We start from the raw sequence: 6,000 nt of genomic DNA, 5'->3' as shown, positions 1-6,000 counted from the left end.
GTCATGTTAATTTCGGACCTAGCTTTAAAATTTAATACAAACATTCGTCTTATTGAGAATGATTTTCCAAGCGACATATTATATAAAGGCTACCCTTTATCGGCCGTTTAATGCCACTATCACCTCCAATTAAGCCATTCCAGCTATTAACTCGCACCTCCGGATTTAATCATTATGCCGTTGTACAATCGCATTGTATTGTGCGCTGTATAATATGTCATACAATATTATTACGCTATTATACAGTTTACGGTGATAAGTTAATACGCGCGTCGATAGGAAATCTTAAGGCCGCAACATAGACTTTTGCATAACGCATAAGGTATAAGAGAATCAATTAATCAGAGTCCTTCATTTCATACTCTGATTGATTGATTTTCTTATGCCTTATACTTTTTGCGTTATACAAAAGTCTGATGGGCTTTCTACAATAAGCCATTATCTAAGCTTTAAATCTTAAACCGTAAGAAATTGACCAGTCTCTCTCTCTCTCTCATAGTCAATTATTTTTTTCACATTCGACTGTGATTAGTCAATTTCTTATGGCTTAAAACTTAAAGCTTAAGTAATGGCTTAATGCCATAGCACAGACCTTTGCATAACACATAATCAGGGTAAGTTAAGTTTTTTTTTTAACTAAGTTAAGTTGAAGTTAATAGCTTTGAAAATTTAACTTAATTAAAATACAAGTTAATCCATAATGAAATTAATTTAATTAAAAGTTAAGTTAATAAAAAAAGTAATTGAGGAGTTAAAAGTTAATAGTTAAATATGGTCTGAACGAACAACCAAAAAAAAAGAAAAAGAAAAAGTTTGACCATCATTTTACATAATTTTTCATATTTGTCCTTTCTTACAGCATATTTATTAAAGAATCTGGTTATTTTTGTTCACAAGTAACGATTATACAATATAAAATTACTAAATTATATACTCATTATCCTCTCCATTGTGTCTGAGGATTAACTTAAAAAAAATCAAATTAAAAGTTAATAGTTACCGATAAAATGTAACTAAATTAAGTTAAAAAGTTAAGAGTCCAAAATATAACCAAGTTAAGTTAAAATTAATTAACTTTTTAACTTTTTAACTTAACTTTTATCTTTTTAACATAGCACTACTCAACCCTGCGCATAATACATAATGATGGGCTTTCTACAATAAGCCATTACCTATTATAGTTTTAAGTCATAGGTCAGTATTCATAGTCGATTCTTATATTTGAGACTGTTTTAAGTACAGTCTTAAGATGTCATCAACCAATCAGAGGGCTGCATTAGCCATCTTAACACATTACTTAAGATGGTCTTAAAATAAGAACGGACTACACGGAGAAAAAAATGTTGTTGATTCAATTAAAGTCTATATTACGGGCTGTCACTAGCATAAGTGATTAATTTATGTATATTTTTATTGACATAAAGATATGAATTATTATTTCAATAATCAAGGCCTTTATGTCAATAAAAATATATATGAATTAATTACTTATGTTAGTAACAGCCCGTAATATAGATTTTAATTGAATCAATGTATTTTTTTCTCAGTGTATGAATACCGCCCATAAACCATAAGAAATCGACCAATCACAGTCGAATGCAAGAAGAATAATCGACTGTGATTGATTAATTTCTTACAGCTTAAGACTTAAAAGCTTAAGTAACGACTTATTGTAGAAAGTCTATAAAGCATAAGAAAATTGACCAATCAGAGTGCTCCATTTCATGGAAAGGAAAAACTTTGATTGATCGATTCTCTTATCCTTCATGCACTATGCATTACGCAAAGGTCTGTGCTCCTGCCTTTATTATAGAAAGCCCATAAGTTGCTTTACGGTTAACTTTACGCGGATTGTTTAGCGACGAATAGGGTACAGTATCCGACAACACGTCATGTTTCCACTACACAGTGAACGGCGCGTCATTTGAGAAGGGGATGGGGGTGAGTTTAGGTCGCGGAAAATAGGGGTAATCCCGTGCTACACGAAAACCTCATCGGGCTTTGCCGGGCGCAAGACGCAGAATCAACAAATCCAGCGGGATTAGATAACATCCCACGGGATTGCCGCGGTCCTCCGTCTATATCCTCCGTCGAATCCCGCGGAGAAGTGTGCCCTATTGTTAGCCCACCGAGTTATTGGTATCACTTAGCGAAATCCGTATCCTTCGGAAACGGCTTTAAAGGGCCACCCATCCTCGTATGGCAGTCTCACGTACGTTGAGCTACTCTTATTTATTTATTTGTTTACTTGCAGATTTATTTAGCTCGATAGTCCCGTACGACCATTAACGGGGTCAAATTATTTCTCGCATACCCCCGATAACACGCAGCTCTATAATGCACTTTTTAACGAATAAAACGTTCCTCGTTGATTTTTTCATAGAGAGACCTTCTAACCAGAGTCTAATTACGAGATGGCAACCTGTGATTGACCTGACATTTTTCGTCAAATTGCGTTAATAAAAGTGAAATAGTACATATCTTTCTTTTTGCATCATTACAGAGTTTAAACATATCTTTTCTCATTTGCATGATTTTGATGAACAAAAAATATCGGATTCCTTACTGTGACTAAATAATTAGAAGGTCTCCCTATAATAGAGTTCTTCCTATAATAAAGTGGCCACGTGCGATTTTGTTAAAATTCTATAAAAGAGTATATACCCATATTTTTTCCTTGTATATGTATTTATTATCTTATTTTAACTTATATACTATCTTACTTTATAACTTTAATGAAGATTATAGAATGAGATATCATAAGTTAGAGTGAGATAATATGTATATACATATAAGAAGAAAGTATAATACATGTCTTTCTTTCTCATAGAATTTTGACAAAATCGCTCGTAGCCAAACTTTGTCACACTCTCTTCTCTAATTCTTCCGCGAGAACCGGCTCTTCATAATTTTGCGAAAAAAAGCTTCGACGTGCTTCAAATCGGAACTTCATTAACGAGAGAAAAAAAAATATCGGAAGGTAAGATTTTTCGTTACGATCCACCTGCTGTATCCAGCGTTTATTTTCCAATGAGTCGCTGACGAAATTGGCGGTGCTTTACACGAATGCGTTTTTCATTTTCCCCATTTTTTTTTTCCGAATTCAACCGTATACCTTACGGCTACGACTAATTACGCTTGCCGCTTGTCAGAAAACGCACTATTTGTCAGTGTCGTGTATCGAGTCCAATTTTAATGGCGTCGACATCGAAAAATGTGCACTCGGCAAGAACCGGAGTTGATTTTTCCGGCGAGGCCGCCTACCCGTGCGCTATTTTTTTCGCTCGCTCCCTACTCTTCCCTCCCTCTCATTCCCCTGCTACCCCTATGCCTCGTCCCAGCGTTTATTTCGATTTTTTTTGTTGGGCACGTTCGGTCACCTGAAAAGGAATAGGTGAAAACTGTTAATTGGTTCCCTGCTGAAAATACGGCGATGTGGCCGGCGGCTGGTTGCGACGCGTTTTAAGCAGAGTCGTGTGCGTGGGGCGCCAGGTACCACAGGGGTGTATGTACGTATATATGCGTGTACCACCCGCGCATATACATATATATATTCATATATATGTATGTAACATATATACACGCGTGTTGCACGCGTGCAACGAACGTCAAGGAGTGTAGAGCGTGCTCCGGCAGCGTGTCCGTCCAATTATGGAAAATTAATTGGCGATTGGTGACTCGGGGCGATGCGAACATAGTTCAGCGTCGAATAAACTTCCTTTGTATTCCGATCAGCCTTTGACAGCGGTGTAATAATTAAAGTAATTAACGTGCATGCCAATAAATTTGAGATCGTTGCGCATCGTCGCGCGGTACGAGCGCGAACAATTATTCGTCGCGCACGTATCTATACATATAATGTATATATATATATAATATATCGCGCATGTATAAATGTATGTATGTACATAAGGTACGGATATATTCGTGCGTATGTATTATAGATATATCGCGCAGCGATCTCGAGTCCGCGTTTTCGATAATAGCCAGTAGAATCTCACGTAATTAGGCACATGTGAAAGGTTGCGTAATATTTTTCCGCTTGGTGAAAATCTTCTTCGGAAAACTCTTTGTGGATTAGTTCTAATCTCGTTACTGAAATTGTAAAAATTCTGCCGATTTTTTCCAAAGATTACGAATTACCATCGATACCGACTAATCTCTGGTGGTTTGCCTCGCCGCTATTAAATCGTAATTACAAACTGTTTATTATTTGCCTTGAGAACTACTTCGCTGATTGGCTGAAATATCGTAACGATCTAATATGATTTAGTCTGAATTTAAATTTCCTCTAAGATTTATGACTATAATTCTGACTTACTACTAGTATGGTGACTAACGATGCACCGAAAAAATTTTATTCTAGTATTTCAGTGTATATTCTAAACTACAGAATGCTTTCTACTAAAATAAGCGCCAAGTATATATTATAAAAATTAGAGGATTTTCCTCTATTATAATAAGATATTCTAATTATTTAGAATATTCCTCTATTATGGAGTAGAATATATTTTAATCTTTACACACACACACACACACACACACACACACACACGTACGCACGCACGTAGTGTGTTAGGTATGTACATGACATACGTAATAATATGTACATGATACGTACGCTCGCAAAACTTCCAATTTGTACTTGCTTTCAAAACGATTGATTAGTTCCGATACGTTGTATTGAAGCAGCCACTTTTTTACTTCTTCCATGTTTCACAATGAACAACACTATACAGGTTATAGAGATCGCGAACACATTAGTTATTTTGTTTTCTCCTTCTAACGGAGAAAGAAATATAAATAACTCTAAATTAATGCAGCCACTTCAGGAATAAAAAGCAAATCTTTATTCAAAAAGCTTTATCTCGATGTCTTTAATCTTGAAAACGTCAGGACACGATATGGTATAATACGCGCGGACTTACATGCATGCGAAGGCTTCTTCTTCTTCTTTTAATGGCTCCCGCCTCTCGAAATTATAAACAGAGGTCGATACGATTAGAAAACGTAAAAACAAAAAGGTGTTGCAATGCCTGCGAAAATAGCGAAGTCTGCCCGATGGCTTCGTCTATGATGAACGGACTGGTCGTCCAAAACCTGGAGACAGCTATATGTTTCTTAAGACACAGTCTAAGGTTTCACAGACAATTCTAAGCAGACTCCTAAGATTCGTAACGTGTTCTCGTAAAATTTGTAAGAACTTGTGACTATTCTAATTTTATGCATATGTATCATAAGACGTACGATTATTCGTAAATATCTACGATTTCTTGTAAATTTTATGGCTAATAAGAAGCTGTCTGCAAAAATATTGTATAAAGGTATCAGCACTTAAAAATTCTTACAAGTCTTACAGGAGTATGTTACGAGCCTTACGATTCTGCTCAGAATTTAGGCATAAGTCGGCAACACTTTCAAAAATATACGAGATAAAAGCACCCAAACCGAGACGCGTCCGCCGCGGACGAATGGTTCTTCAGAACTAGTAAACTGGATAAACACGAAGACGAATATTATTTATTAATCAAGTACCGACATGTTTTAGAGAATTTTCTTTATCTTTATTGTATATCTTTATTCTATATCCTTATTCTATATCTTTATTCAGATATTATTCTTAAGAAGATATGTTTATAAAGAAATATTCTAAATTTTTTAGAATATTTGATTAGAGAATAGCTTTAAACGGAACTATTCACAAATACAAAATACGATTTTTTCGGTGTGTATTAGAAAGCTCATAAATTTTAAATCGTAAAAAATAGAATTTGAACTGGCAGTCTGATTACTGATTATTGTCGTATGGGTTTTCTACGATGAGTCATTACCCAAGCTTTAAATCTTAATCCGTAAGAAATTAACCAATCATAATTAATTATTCTTCTCACTTTCAACTGTGATTGATCAATTTCTTACGGCTTAAGCTTAGATAATGACTTATAGAAAAACTATTATACACATTACTTGTTTATAACTCACTCCTGATTTATTATTAAC

Source organism: Mycetomoellerius zeteki, unplaced genomic scaffold, assembly GCF_001594055.1.
Source record: "Mycetomoellerius zeteki isolate Tzet28-1 unplaced genomic scaffold, Tzet1.0 scaffold311, whole genome shotgun sequence".
NCBI classification, from domain to species: Eukaryota; Metazoa; Arthropoda; class Insecta; order Hymenoptera; family Formicidae; genus Mycetomoellerius; species Mycetomoellerius zeteki.
The sequence above is the reverse complement of the archived record's forward strand: the minus strand, read 5'-3'. Positions refer to the sequence as shown.